The sequence below is a fragment of the Panthera tigris genome, chromosome C1 (assembly GCF_018350195.1).
Source record: "Panthera tigris isolate Pti1 chromosome C1, P.tigris_Pti1_mat1.1, whole genome shotgun sequence".
NCBI lineage: Eukaryota > Metazoa > Chordata > Mammalia > Carnivora > Felidae > Panthera > Panthera tigris.
Window position 1 is genome coordinate 115525038 of NC_056667.1, and position 12959 is coordinate 115537996.

The 12959-nt window shown below is 48.3% G+C and overlaps 1 long non-coding RNA gene across 2 annotated transcripts in view; it reads right to left on the reverse strand.

Moving 5' to 3' along the window:
• LOC122241275 overlaps positions 1-5239 on the reverse strand; it is a 34791-nt gene extending 29552 nt beyond the window's left edge. The window contains exon 1 of one of the 2 annotated variants that reach the window (XR_006221318.1): positions 5174-5239. This is a non-coding gene — a long non-coding RNA (uncharacterized LOC122241275). Of the gene's footprint in view, positions 1-4940 lie in introns of both variants that reach the window. The other variant, XR_006221319.1, reaches the window with a different exon arrangement.
• Between the last annotated feature and the right edge of the window lie 7720 nt (positions 5240-12959).

A 12959-nucleotide genomic window follows, 5' to 3' on the forward strand; every position in this document is an offset into this window, starting at 1 on the left:
TACTCACCAAATTTCTAGACTAAGGATGAGAAACTAAATACCTTGTTCGTAATTTTGTTAGTAATTACTTGATAGATTAAATAAAATATATTAATAGAAATAATTTTACTAATTTCTCTTTACTTTCTTCAGTTACTAAAAAATTTTGAATGAGATATGTGGCTTGCACTGGATCTCTACTAGACGTCTCTGTTTTATTTTTTTTTTCATTTTTTTGTTAACGTTTATTTACTTTTGAGAGACAAAGACAGACAGAGCATGAGCCAGGGAGGGACAGAAAGAGAGGGAGACACAGAATCTGAAGCAGGCTCCAGGCTCTGAGCTGTCAGCACAGAGCCCGATGCGGGGCTCGAACCCACGAACCGTGAGATCGTGACCTGAGCTGAAGTCAGACGCTTAACCGACTGAGCCACTCAGACACCCTTTAACTTTTATTTTTTAAAGCTTACTTATTTATTCTGAGCGGGGGGAGGGGCAGAGAGAGAGGGAGAGAGAGTATCTGCTTTAGATACTCAGACCCAAAAAGGGTCCTGGAACTTATTAAGACCTCAACAAATCCGTGTGTGGTTGCCATCTCTCCAGATTACTCTGGTTGGTTGAACATGCAAAGCTCGAATTCCTCACTAACCCCCACCACTGCCTCTTCCTACTCCTCTAACCCTCTTCACTTGATTTCATTAAAATCTTTATGTTAAAGGTGTCCACAGAATATGTGCTCTGTTGTCAGTTAGGATCGGAGGAATTTACGTTTCATATGTGCAAAATTTTAATCTCTTTTCTTCAAAAGTGTCAGTGAAAAACCAAAATTGTTGCTAATTTTTCTAAGAAGTTATTTTTGTTCAAAAATAGGCAAAATTACGTGTTAAACTTAAGGCAGTAAATAATTAATTATAAGTAACAAAGTTCAACTTTAAGAATCAAGTGTGGTAGGAGCCCCTGGGTGGCTCTGTCAGTTAAGCAGCCGATTCCTGATTTCAGCTCAGGTCACCATCTCCCGGTGTCGTGAGTTCAAGCCCCACGGGGGGGCTCTGTGCTGACAGCACCGAGCGCCTGCGTGGGATTCTCTCCCTCTCCCTCTCTCTGCCCCGCCTCAAAATAAATACATAAACTTCGAAAACATAAACAAATAAATCATAAAAAAGCAAGTGTGGTTAAATAAAACTCTCTTTTTTAATTCTTTGAAAATTAAATTCTCTTGTTATTTATCTGAAAATAAAGCCATTTATGATTCTGACATTCACTGCCTATCCAAATGCCAGTGTAGAGAATAGGTATATTTTACAGCGTTACGTCTAGACCTCCTTACATACGTTGTCACAAAATGTTCCCCCCACGGTGTGCGGTGCCTGTGAATACGGGCCTCACTGGTGAGTTCTCCCAAATGGAACAGGAAGAAGAGGAGAAAGGAAACAGACGTTGGCACCAGTAGAAAATGACCCTTTATTTTGCAAGACTCTACCATAACCACGCGTTCTGAAAGTTGGACAGTTTACGTAGTCTGTCTCCAAGGGACGTTTGGACCACCTAATTGGCTTGTCTCTTTCTTTTCCTAAGTGCTTCTGCAATTCAAATCTTCCTGGTCTCCCAAGCAATGATCTCCCACAAGGTCGGTGCCAACATAGCTTACTATCCGTGTTATCTTCCAACACGGTTGCCCACGACCTTGACGACACAAGGCAAGACTCGCGAAGGGTTGCTTCCTTGGGGCCTGCTGGTGTTAGTCACCAGGGAGACGTTCAAGGACACAAGTCACTCTATGCCAGTACGGAGCTCCAAGACACAGGGCGCCATGTGTCCTCAAAGAGACGTGTTTGGTGTGTCTAATATGCAAGGCTCTCTAAAGCTTGGGGTCCAAGGAACGGTGACTCTGGCCAGTGCCTTAGGGCAGCATCGGGATGCAAAGACAATCAATCATCCTGGATCTGAGTGCGTCCACCGAATACGGGCATTTTGCAGTGAGTACACGTCCATGAAACTGGACGCCCACCCCCACACCACCAGACTATGGGTTCCCCTACTAGCCTGTAAATTCCAGATAACCAACGACTGTGTCTGTCTTTTCCACTACCGTTCCTCAGCATCTAGGACAACTTGGCACAAAACGTGAGCTCAGTAACTACTTAGTCAACTAAGTTACAAAGCTCTCGGAGAGCTAGCTTAGTTACAAAGCTAAGTTACAAGTTAAAAGCTTACTTTTCATGTCTTAGTTACAAAGCTAAGTTACAAAGCTTACTTTTCACGACTGCAAAATAGGGAGAATGATAACCTGACCTCACTGAGATTGTTTTGAGAATTACATGTGATAATATTTGTAGAACCTCAGAATACCCTCTGACACACAGTAGGGGCTCTATTAGCTATGTGATGGGTTAATTATAATAAGGAAAGTTAGGAAACTCTCAACTTCTTAATTACAAGGTGGAAGAAGCAGTGCCTATGACACGAAGCCTATTTTGAGAACTAAATAAGATGATGTATGTGGCACATAGTAAGCGTTCAATACCTGAGTGGTAGCGGTCTTGACCAGTGGATGATGACGGTGACAATAAGGTTAATGCCAAACACACCTCTCGTTTCATTCATGTCATGAGACCAGGAAGCCCTTAAAAAAGGACATAACAGAAAAACGCAAGAGCCAGAAAGCAAAGCTCTGCCCTCCACACTATCTAGACACAATGCTCTAGAATAACCATTATTGTTGTTCTCCTAAGTCGGGCGTGAAATACCGAGTGAACATTCATTAATGCAGGAGTGTAGGCACAGAGAAGAAAAACCCTAGAGTCTCTCCAACAGAAGCGTGTATTACCCCTTGAGATGATGACTTTGAAATACAAGAAATAATTTTTTAAATGACACAAGACAGTACAGAGCATCATTAAGTCAAATGCTAAATTGTATAGAACTGACCGCGCAGAAGGGGATCGCGGAAGGAAAGGTGATCAGTAGGGCTGGAGCAGTTGGCGGGGGGCAGGGGGGTTGCAAGTGAATGACAGAAGAAAGGAGTGGGGAGGGGTGTTGTAAATGAATAACAGAGGAAAAGAGGGAAGGAGAAAGGGAAAGAAGGAGGGAGGGAGGAAGAAAGGGAGGAAGGAAGAAAGGAGGGAGGGAGGGAAGGAGGAAGGAAAGGAAGGAAGGGAGGAAGGAAGGAAGAAAGGAGGGAGGGAGGGAAGGAGGGAGGAAAGGAGGGGAGGGAAGGGAGGAGGGAAGGAAGGGAGGTGGGAGGGAGGAGGGAAGAAGGGAGGGAGAGAAGGAAGGAAGGAAGGAGGGAGGGAGGGAGGAAGAAGGGAAGGGAGGAGAGGACAGAAGGAAGGAAGGAGGGAGGGAGAATGGAAGGAAGGAAGAGAGGGAGGGACAATGGAAGGAAGGAAGGAAGGAAGGAAGAAGGAGGGAGGGAAGGAAGGAAGAAAGGAAGGAAGGAGGGGAGGGAAGAGGGAAGGAAGGAGGGAGGGAGAATGGAAGGAAGGAAGAGAGGGAGAGAGGGAGGAAGGAAGGAGGGAGGAGGGAAGGAAGGAGGGAGGGAGGGAAGGAAGGAAGGAGGGAAGGAAGGAAGGAAGGAAGGAAGGAAGGAAGGAAGGAAGAAGGAGGGAGGGAGGGAAGGAAGGAAGAAAGGAAGGAAGGAGGGGAGGGAAGAGGGAAGGAAGGAGGGAGGGAGAATGGAAGGAAGGAAGAGAGGGAGAGAGGAAGGAAGGAAGGAAGGAAGGAAGGAAGGAAGGAAGGAGGAAGGAAGAAGGGAGGAGGGAAGGAGAACGGAAGGAAGAGAGGGAGAGAGGGAGGAAGGAAGGAGGGAGGGAGGGAGAACGGAAGGAGGGAAGAGGGAAGGAAGGAAGGAAGGAGGAAGGAAGGAAGGAAGGAAGGAAGGAAGGAAGGAAGGAAGGAAGAAACAGAAAAAGGAAATGAAGGAATGAAGAAGGAAAGGAAAGAAGGAAGGAAGGAAAAGAAAGAGGAAAGGAAGGAAGGAAGGAAAGAAGGAAAGAAGGAAGGAAGAAAAGAAGAAGGAAAGAAGGAAGGAAGGAAGGAAGGAAGGAAGGAAGGAAGGAGGAAGGAAAAGAAAGAGGAAAGGAAGGGAGGGAGGGAAGGAGGAAGGAAGGAAGGTAGGTAGGAAGGAAGGAAGGAGGGAGGAAGGAAGGAGGGAAGAGGGAAGGAAGAAAGGAGGGAGGGGGGAAGGAAGGAAGGAAGGAAGGAAGGAAGGAAGGAAGGAAGGAAGGGAGGAACAGAAAGAGGAAATGAAAGGATGAAGGAGGAAAGGAAAGAAGGAAGGAAGGAAAAGAAAGAGGAAAGGAAGGAATGAAGGAGGGAAGGAAAGAAGGAAGGAAGGAAAAGAAAGAAGAAAGGAAGGGAGGGAGGGAGGAAGAAAGGGAGGAAGGAAGGAAGAAAGGAGGGAGGGAGGGAGGAAAGGAGGGGAGGGAAGGGAGGAGGGAAGGAAGGGAGGAGGGAGGGAGGAGGGAAGGAGGGAGGGAGAGAAGGAAGGAAGGAGGGAGGGAGGGAGGGAGGGAAGAAGGAAAGAAGAGAGGGAGGGAGGGAGGGAGGAAAGGAGGGGAGGGAAGGGAGGAGGGAAGGAAGGGAGGAGGGAGGGAGGAGGGAAGGAGGGAGGGAGGAGGGAAGGGAAGAGAGGACAGAAGGAAGGAAGGAGGGAGGGAGAACAGAAGGAAGGAAGAGAGGGAGGGAGAACGGAAGGAAGGAAGAGAGGGAGAGAGGGAGGAAGGAAGGAAGGAGGGAGGGAGGGAGGGAAGGAAGGAAGGAAAAGAAAGAGGAAAGGAAGGGAGGGAGGGAAGGAGGAAGGGAAGGAAGGAAGGAAGGAAGGAAGGAAGGAAGGAAGGAAGGAAGAGAGGGAGGGAGGGAGGAAGGAGGGAGAAAAGGAGGGAGGAAGAGAGGGAGGAAAGAGAAAGCAGGAAGAAGGTACAAGTTGGATGGACAAAGGTGAGTTAGGAAGGTTGGAGTACCTTTGGGCCTATTTCAGCAGCAGGTAAATGGAAAATAACATCTGAAGACCAACACTTTCCTTTGCATTAGGTTCTGCGACTCGCGTTTTTTAGAATTTAAGGCTGTGGTCCTGTCCTTGTGCTGTGAAATGACGCCAGTGTGAGGAACCAGATGGTTCTCGTGTCGCAGAAATAATCACTGCTGCAGTCTCGGACCCATTTGGGAACCTCGGTGAACACAAACCTTGACGTACCTCTTGTTCTTTCTTTTCCGATCATGACCGAGTTTGTTCACTGCAGCGCCTGCTGTTAGAGGCACCATCCGTCAGCATTCTGATCATTATTCCCCATTCATTCCCGAGCACTCCATCGCCATGGCAGTCATTAACCAGCTCCTTCCACTGTGCGCGTTACTTACACGTGGCACTCATCCAAGTTCATGTGGCCATTTAGGCCGCCAGGTTTTCACTCAGTTCCGACACACAGATACAGACGGGGATGATGTTTTGTCCAAAGTAAATCAAGGCGTCTTAACCCCAACTCCCCGTTTGCCATTTGAAACCTCCCACCTCCCAGACCGTGGCCCATCGCACCAGAGCAGTCGGTTCCCCGGGCCCTGACCTCTTTAACCAGACACTAAGCTTAAAATCAGGCATTGCTGAAACAAGGGAAGATTTGCTGTTTCTGTAGAATCTGTTTGATACATCAGGGTCCAGGCCCAGGAGACTTCAGACTCCAGCACTTTTCTGCCAGGGAAGGGCATCCCATCGGACGAGGAAGGGAAAGTCACCCCTTCCAGCCCAGGGAACTGGGGCAGGAGGGGGCTCCAGGTGAAGGTGGAAACGTAAGGAGAACAGTGTTGGATGAGGGCGGGGAATCCCCAGGTTGGAGCGTCCCACCCACTTGGTCAGGAGACACTCTGGAAGGAGCTTCCTTGCACACCCTTCCAAGAGCCCACCGCCTTCTTCCTTCACCCCAAGGACACCAGACACCACTTTGGAGTGGAGGTGGGCAGGGGAGAGACGTGGGGGTAAAGAAGACAGCATTTTGTTTCCTAAAAGACCTGAAGGTATTCCCTAATGAATGAATCAGGTCAAACTGCTTTAAACGTTGAAGGACTTAAAAGTTAATTTAGAGGAAAAGTGTATTTATGGACAACATAAAGACACTACACTTTATCTACGCTCCTGAGTAATTTGCAGCCTGCAACATGCAGGAGCCCCCGTCAACTCGGATTTCCTTCACTAATGTTGAATCCATATGAATTTAGGTATGTAAAATTGATGCCTCCATCTAGGGGCAAAGAAAAAAAAAAACTTACTGTGCTCATCTTTATAGAGTAAATCAAATTATGGGAGAAATATTTACCTACTTAAGAGGACAAAAACCACGGAACATCTCAGAAGCATAATTTTGCCTCCAAAGAATGTGATTTCAGCTAAAGAAGGAGGGTGTGATGCTCAGGCTGGTGTTTGATATGCTAATCATGTCAGTCATCCGATATGAATTAATTATTAATGTCAACTAACATTTACTGAGCCTTTATTACGGGCCAGCCTATGTGCTAAGCACTCACATTAGCTCCAACCCTGGGAGGGATGCTATCATCCCCCTTCATAAGGAAGGACCAAGACGAGAGAGAGAACGTCTGTTACGTTTACTGAACTGACTGTACGAAATTCTTTTACTCTGTAGGGAGGTTACAGGCTGGCAAAACAGTCAAGTGTACGTAATAACGAAGGGCATATTACAGTTGACCCTTGAACAACATGGGTTGGAAGTGGATTATTTCAATATGTGGATTTTTCCAATAAATACGGAACATATGTTCTCTTCCTTAGGATTTTCTTAACAGCATTCTCTTTACTCTAGCTTACTTTTGTAAGAATACAGTACAGAATACACACAGCATACAGAACATGTGTTACTAAACTGGCTATGTTCTCAGTAAGGCTTCCAGCCAACAGTAGGCTGTTAGTAGTTAAGTTTTGGGAGAGTCAGATCTTCGACTGTGAGGGAGGTGCCCCTAACCCCCACATCGTCCACAGGCCAGCTGTATAAGTGAAGTCAGCAGTGTAAGAAGTCCTGGACTTTTCCGATCACAATCACCAAGCCTGGCCACTTTTGTGGACAAGTTATTTAATGCCCTTTGGCCTCAGTTTCCCGCATCTACTTCACAGCATTGCCGTGAGGATTAGATAATACGTGTAAGTACTTGGAATGGCTCCCAGCACAGAACGAGCATGACGTACGGCATAGCTATGGGCTTCCTACGAATCTCTGTCCTCACCTTTATCATTTTCCACCTACGTGTCCACATTTCAATGGGGATGCTGGACAGAGGTGAAAAATCTCATACTTTTTTTTTTTAAGTTTTTATTTGATTTTTAGTAATCTCTACCCCCAATGTGGGGCTCGAAGCCATGCCCTCGAGATCAAGGGTCACGTGCTCCTCCAACTGAAGCACCCCAAAAATATCTTACTCTTTTTGTGTATAAAGCGCAAATATATATACAGTACATAAGTATAACTATGATAGTAAAATTTTATGGGGGGCAGGGGGGTGGCGCCTGGGTGACTCAGTCCATGAAGCATCCAGCTCTTGATTTCAGCTCAGGTCATGATCTCAGGCTTGGTGGGTCCGAGCCCCGCATCGGGCTCTGTGCTCGCAGCTCAGAGCCTGAAGCCCACTTTGGACTCTGTGTCTCTCTCTCTCTCTCTCTCTCTCTCTGTCCCTCCCCCTCTCACGCTCTGTCTCCCTCTCTCAAAAATAAACACTTAAAAAAATATTTTAAGTAAACAAAAATTAAAATTCTAAGGGGGAGGGGCCGTTTTTTTAGAAGGCAAACAAAAGAAGTCTCCTTGAGGAAGCAATAATGAAGAGAAGCTTAAGAAACACTGCCCTAAACCATGAGAACGGAGAGCCGATCTGCTGGCCCCTGCGAGGCCCAGCCCCTGGCAGAACGTCTGCAGAAAGTATTGAGTCCCTAAGTCGCAGATGACTCCTTAGAAATCCCCACTTTGCCCTCAGGATACTCTGAGACATCCCAGCCTCCGCGGTCTCAGGATTCAGGATTCTGCAGAACACGCTGCCAGGGGCAAGAAAGGAAAGTGAAGGGGTCTCCTTGAAATGAAGTTTCTTAGCGACTGGTACATGGGAGCCACCCGGTCTCCACCGCCCGCCTCTCACAGCGAGGGGGCGCCCATCACGCCAGGTCTCAGGAAAATGCTAGCAGGCAAAGGGGGGCTGCGGGGCTGCCTCCTCTTCCCTTTCAACCCCCAGCAGTTCCTGGGAAGTCAGCCCCACCTTCGCAAACCCCCAACCCACACGACCTAGGGCCCGCACCCCTAAGGGTTACTGACCAGGTAAGAAACATATACCCAGAGGACTGTCCTGATTCATGATTCCACATCCCAGATTTGAGTAGATCATATGTAACCCCTTCAGTAGGAAGCAGAATGGTGGGATTTCAGGCATCCACCACTAGTCATTAATGGGGTTTTGTTTGGGGTTTTGGTTAGTCACGCTTTACAATGTTTTGTTATTGGGGGAGGCTCTTTTCGATAACAGAAGGGACTCCTAGAGCCTTGAATCACACCATACAGCTCAGTTACTGAGTTGTGTGGGCACAGAGCTGGCCTCAGTATTACCACTTGGTTAGAAAAGAGCTAAGAACGAAGAAGAACGTCCCAAAATAGAGCCTGGCTTGGAACAATCGCTCAACGACGTTTATTGACTCTATGTTAGCACATTGTTTTCAATCATGGCTGTCACTTACCTTTAACTTCACAACGGGGTGATCGAGCTGAGAGAGCTCCCTGCAGCCTGCCCACTCCTTCAGGACACGCTCAGGAGGCCCCGGGGACAGGCCACAGCTGTGATCCCCTGGGCCCGTGCCAAATGCCAACTACAGCCCACGTGAGGGGTACTGCCCCTCACAGCCTCTCTGTAAGCTATGTCCCCAGCCTGGCTGCAGCTCAGTGGAGACGGGACGCTCTGCGAAACCACATAAATAAGAGTGCAGAGAGCAGGCAGGCCAGGAGGCAGCCCCCAGCACAGGGACACCTTTGCCGCTGAACTCTGGAAGGAAGCGGCTCCGTGCACAATTGTGACTACAGAGAGCAGGATTCTTTATTGATACTTTCTCTTCGCTCGTGTCATTAACGAGCTCCCGCTAATGGCACATGTGAATTGAAAAGGCCTTAACTGCACTTTCTACACCTTGTCATTCTTATGAGCCAATTACAAGGAACTGCTCATTGCTGATTGCCGCGAACTGCGCGCTCATTACGCAGAACGGGTGTCTCACCAATAATAATGATCATTATAATCTCCTACAGACAAGACAGAAGGACGCAACTTAAAGACAATGGAAGGACAGCCTCGTGCCCCACTAGGTAACAGCTGCTGGTTGTGTGCTGCCCTCTCATGCAAAATACCCTCATCCCACGCGAATGGCCCTCCTCTTCTCTCCAACCTTCATCCGCTACATTCCAGATACTGAGCTGGCTAAAAAATCAGAACACTTCCATGTCCTCAGGGGACACAGCAGGAAGAAAAATACTATTTTCCTTTCTCCCCGCTACGAGCCGGGTACTGAGCCGGATGCTTTCTGTGTGTTCTCTTCTGTAATCCTTACCACAACATTGTCAGGTGGGAATAATAGTCCCATTTTACAGGTAAGAAATGGAGACCATTGGTCTTGTGTGATGATTCTCAAATGTAAGTTACATCAGAACCACCTGGAAGGCTTGTCTTTTTTAATAACGCTTATTTATTTTTGAGAGAGAGCACGCACGTGCACATGGGTGGGGAAGGTGTGCGGGCGGAGGGGGGGTTGGGGGGAGGACACAGAGGCTCCCAAGAGGACTGTGCCCTGACAGCAGTAGGTCCCATGTGGGGCTGGAACTTGTGAACCGTGAGATCATGACCTGAGCCGAAGTCCAACGCTCCACAGACTAAGCCACCCAGGCGCCCCACCTGGTCAGGCTTCTTAAAACATAGATTGCTGGGCCCACCCCCAGAGTTTCTTATTCAGTAGGTCAGGGGTCTGGGGTGGGAGCAAGAGTGTGTATTTCTAACAGGAAACGAGTCTGATGTTGCTGGTCCCGGTTCAGAGGACCACTGGGATAGTGGAATGTGTATGAGCTGAGGTTTGACACAGACCTGGGTTCAAATATAAGCCCCACTGACTATCTTCAGTATGTTCATTGCCAGGGCACTAAATCTCCCTGAGCTTCAACTAGAAAACGAAGGTAATGGCATCTGCTTTGCAAGGTTGCTCAGAGGACTGGCAGTCGTGTGTGCCCAGGGGCAAACTAGGACCCACATGGCAGGCAGTCACAGGGTGTCCTGCTGTTGGAGAGCCCAGGCATCTCGCTGTGCTGCACTGAGTCCGGCATGATGGCCACAGCTGGGGCCCAAGTACATCTCCAAAGTTTGGCTCGGGTCCTCTTGAGCCCTTGCTGAACTCTCTTATCCCCTGCCCCTCATCCCCTAAGACCTCATGCACTTAAGGGCATCACACAAGATGGCACCCATAATTCAAAATGGTGCAGATCAACTAGTATTGTTTCCACATGCATCTACCTCCCCAGTCGACTGTAAGTCCCTTGGGAAGGGAACCGTGTAGTACATGTATTCTACATGCTCCTCCACGTAAAAGCTAACATACAAGTGCCTTGAGAGTCTTGGGGTAAGGAGGCCTTCTTGTCCTGCCCTAGCCCACTCTGTCCCCAACGAGCTGCCCCTCCTTTGTCTCCAGTTGCACTTGTGTTTGTCAAAGCACTTAACACACGACATGGTCTTCACTTATCCATCAGACACCACACACACACACACACACACACACACACACACACATTAGACTGTAAGCACCCCAAGAGCAAGGACCATGACCGTGGCAGCAAGGACCGCCATATGCCTAGAGAAGGTCAGCAATTAGTGTGTCAGAAAAACAAAGTCCCGAGGTGAGCCCGTAGGAGAGATTTTCTTTTTTCCAGTGTTGGCTGATGGAAAACTCTGGAAGTAGGGAGATGGCCTGATGCTTTCCTTGCTGGTATTGATGTTACCAGTCACTGGCTAGGGTATCCGTACATCCCAGTTTGCCCAAGACAGTCCTGGCTTTCACTTGCATTGTCCTCTTCACCTGAGACAGTCTGGGTTGTCCAATTAATGCTCCATTTCATTTTTGAAAGCGTCCACATTTGGAGATAAGTTATATGGCCGCTCTATCACTGGTCTACATGAGAACTGGTGACCGCACAGTTTGTGGACCCAAAAGCAAGTCTTTTAGACTCTCAAGGTCCCAGCAGCGTACCTTGCTAAGAAATAGAGGGTTCTCTGAAACCATTGGCAGCGGGAGAGAAGTTTAGAGGTGCAAATAATCTCTCACGCCACCCACTAACCCTCTGCCCTCTGCCTTTTGCTTTAATTTTTTTTTAACGTTTATTTATTTTTGAGACAGAGACAGAGCATGAACAGGGGAGGGGCAGAGAGAGAGGGAGACACAGAATCTGAAACAGGCTCCAGGCTCTGAGCTGTCAGCACAGAGCCCGACGCGGGGCTCGAACTCACAGACCGCGAGATCATGACCTGAGCTGAAGTCAGACGCTTAACCGACCAAGCCACCCAGGCGCCCCTGCCTTTTGCTTTAAAAGCAAGTGCACCACATTCACTCGACCTCACTTGTCATCTAGGAGCCAGAAAAGTCATCACATGAAGTTATGGGCTACTTCTAACATGTTGGCATGGGCCACGGGCTGAAGACAGAGCCTTTCCTATCACATTTTCTGACACCTCAAGGAAGTAAGGCGCATTCATCAGTGGTTTTGCCTCCCCCACCCTCTCTCCCCATTGCACAGGCTATAAATTAAAGAATGGGGGTGGAGGGAGGTGGAGGAAAGGAAGCAGACTTGGAACAAGGTCACCCCATCCCCACCCTGGCCCGGCCTTCTTCCAGTGGAGCTGGGAACACGGGAGCCACATGCACACTTCAGCTCTGCCAGCCTGCCTGGATGTTACTGATGGCCAACACGTTCTCCGAGTACTCAGGGTGTGTATCCAAAATAAGGGTGAAGCTGGGAGAATCCTGGAGAGGTCTACAGCCTGCACTTGAGACGTCCGAAGTCTAGTACGGATGACAAGATTAACACACACGGCTAGAGCAAAAGTCTGCTCCCTGTGGGCTTTTCCTGGGTTGGATGGAAACATTCTGATATTCAAGACATATCTTAGCATGGACTGCTATTTAAAAAGAAAAAAAAAATACCATAGATTGACCGATGTAAGCAACACACATTTCTCTCAGTTCTACAGACTGGGAGTCCAAGATCAGGATGCTGGCAGATTCCGTGTCTGGTGAGAACCTGCTTCCTGGGTTGCAAGTATAATTTTCACTATATCCTCACATGGCCTTTCCTTGGTGCATAAGCACACAGAATGAAAGACAGAGCTCTCTTGTCGCTCCTTCTTCTTACCAGGGGACCGATCCCATCAGGAGAGTCCCAACCTCGTGACCTCATCTAAACTTAACTAATTCTCGAAAACCCCATGTGCCATCACGCGGGGGATGAGAACTTCAACATATGAACTTGGGAAGGAAATATTCAGCCAGTAACGAAATACCTATATGAGAAGACAAGTCAGTCATTCAACAAATATTTATTGTGCACCTGCCCCATGACAGACTGCAACCTGAGATGATAGTATGCACCGACTATAAACATCTGCCCCCATAGAATGTACATGCCGGAGGAAGGGACTGGAAACCGGCCAGTAGCAGATGCCAATCTGTCCGTGGACTTACCTGCGAAGCCAATCCCCCAGAATCCCAGCGGTGGACACCATGCCCGGGAAAGCACCGTGCAGAATGCTTCGCCTCTACTCCTTTATCACCTCCTTTATTCCCGTCCGCACTAGGAATTAGTCAGCCATGGGAAAGGAAGCTGTCAAGGTCAAAGGTGCTGGCAAAGAAACCTTTGGTTGTCTCACCTGTCATTGCAACTGTTCTAGCTTTACTACCTAACGGTGCTGATCTC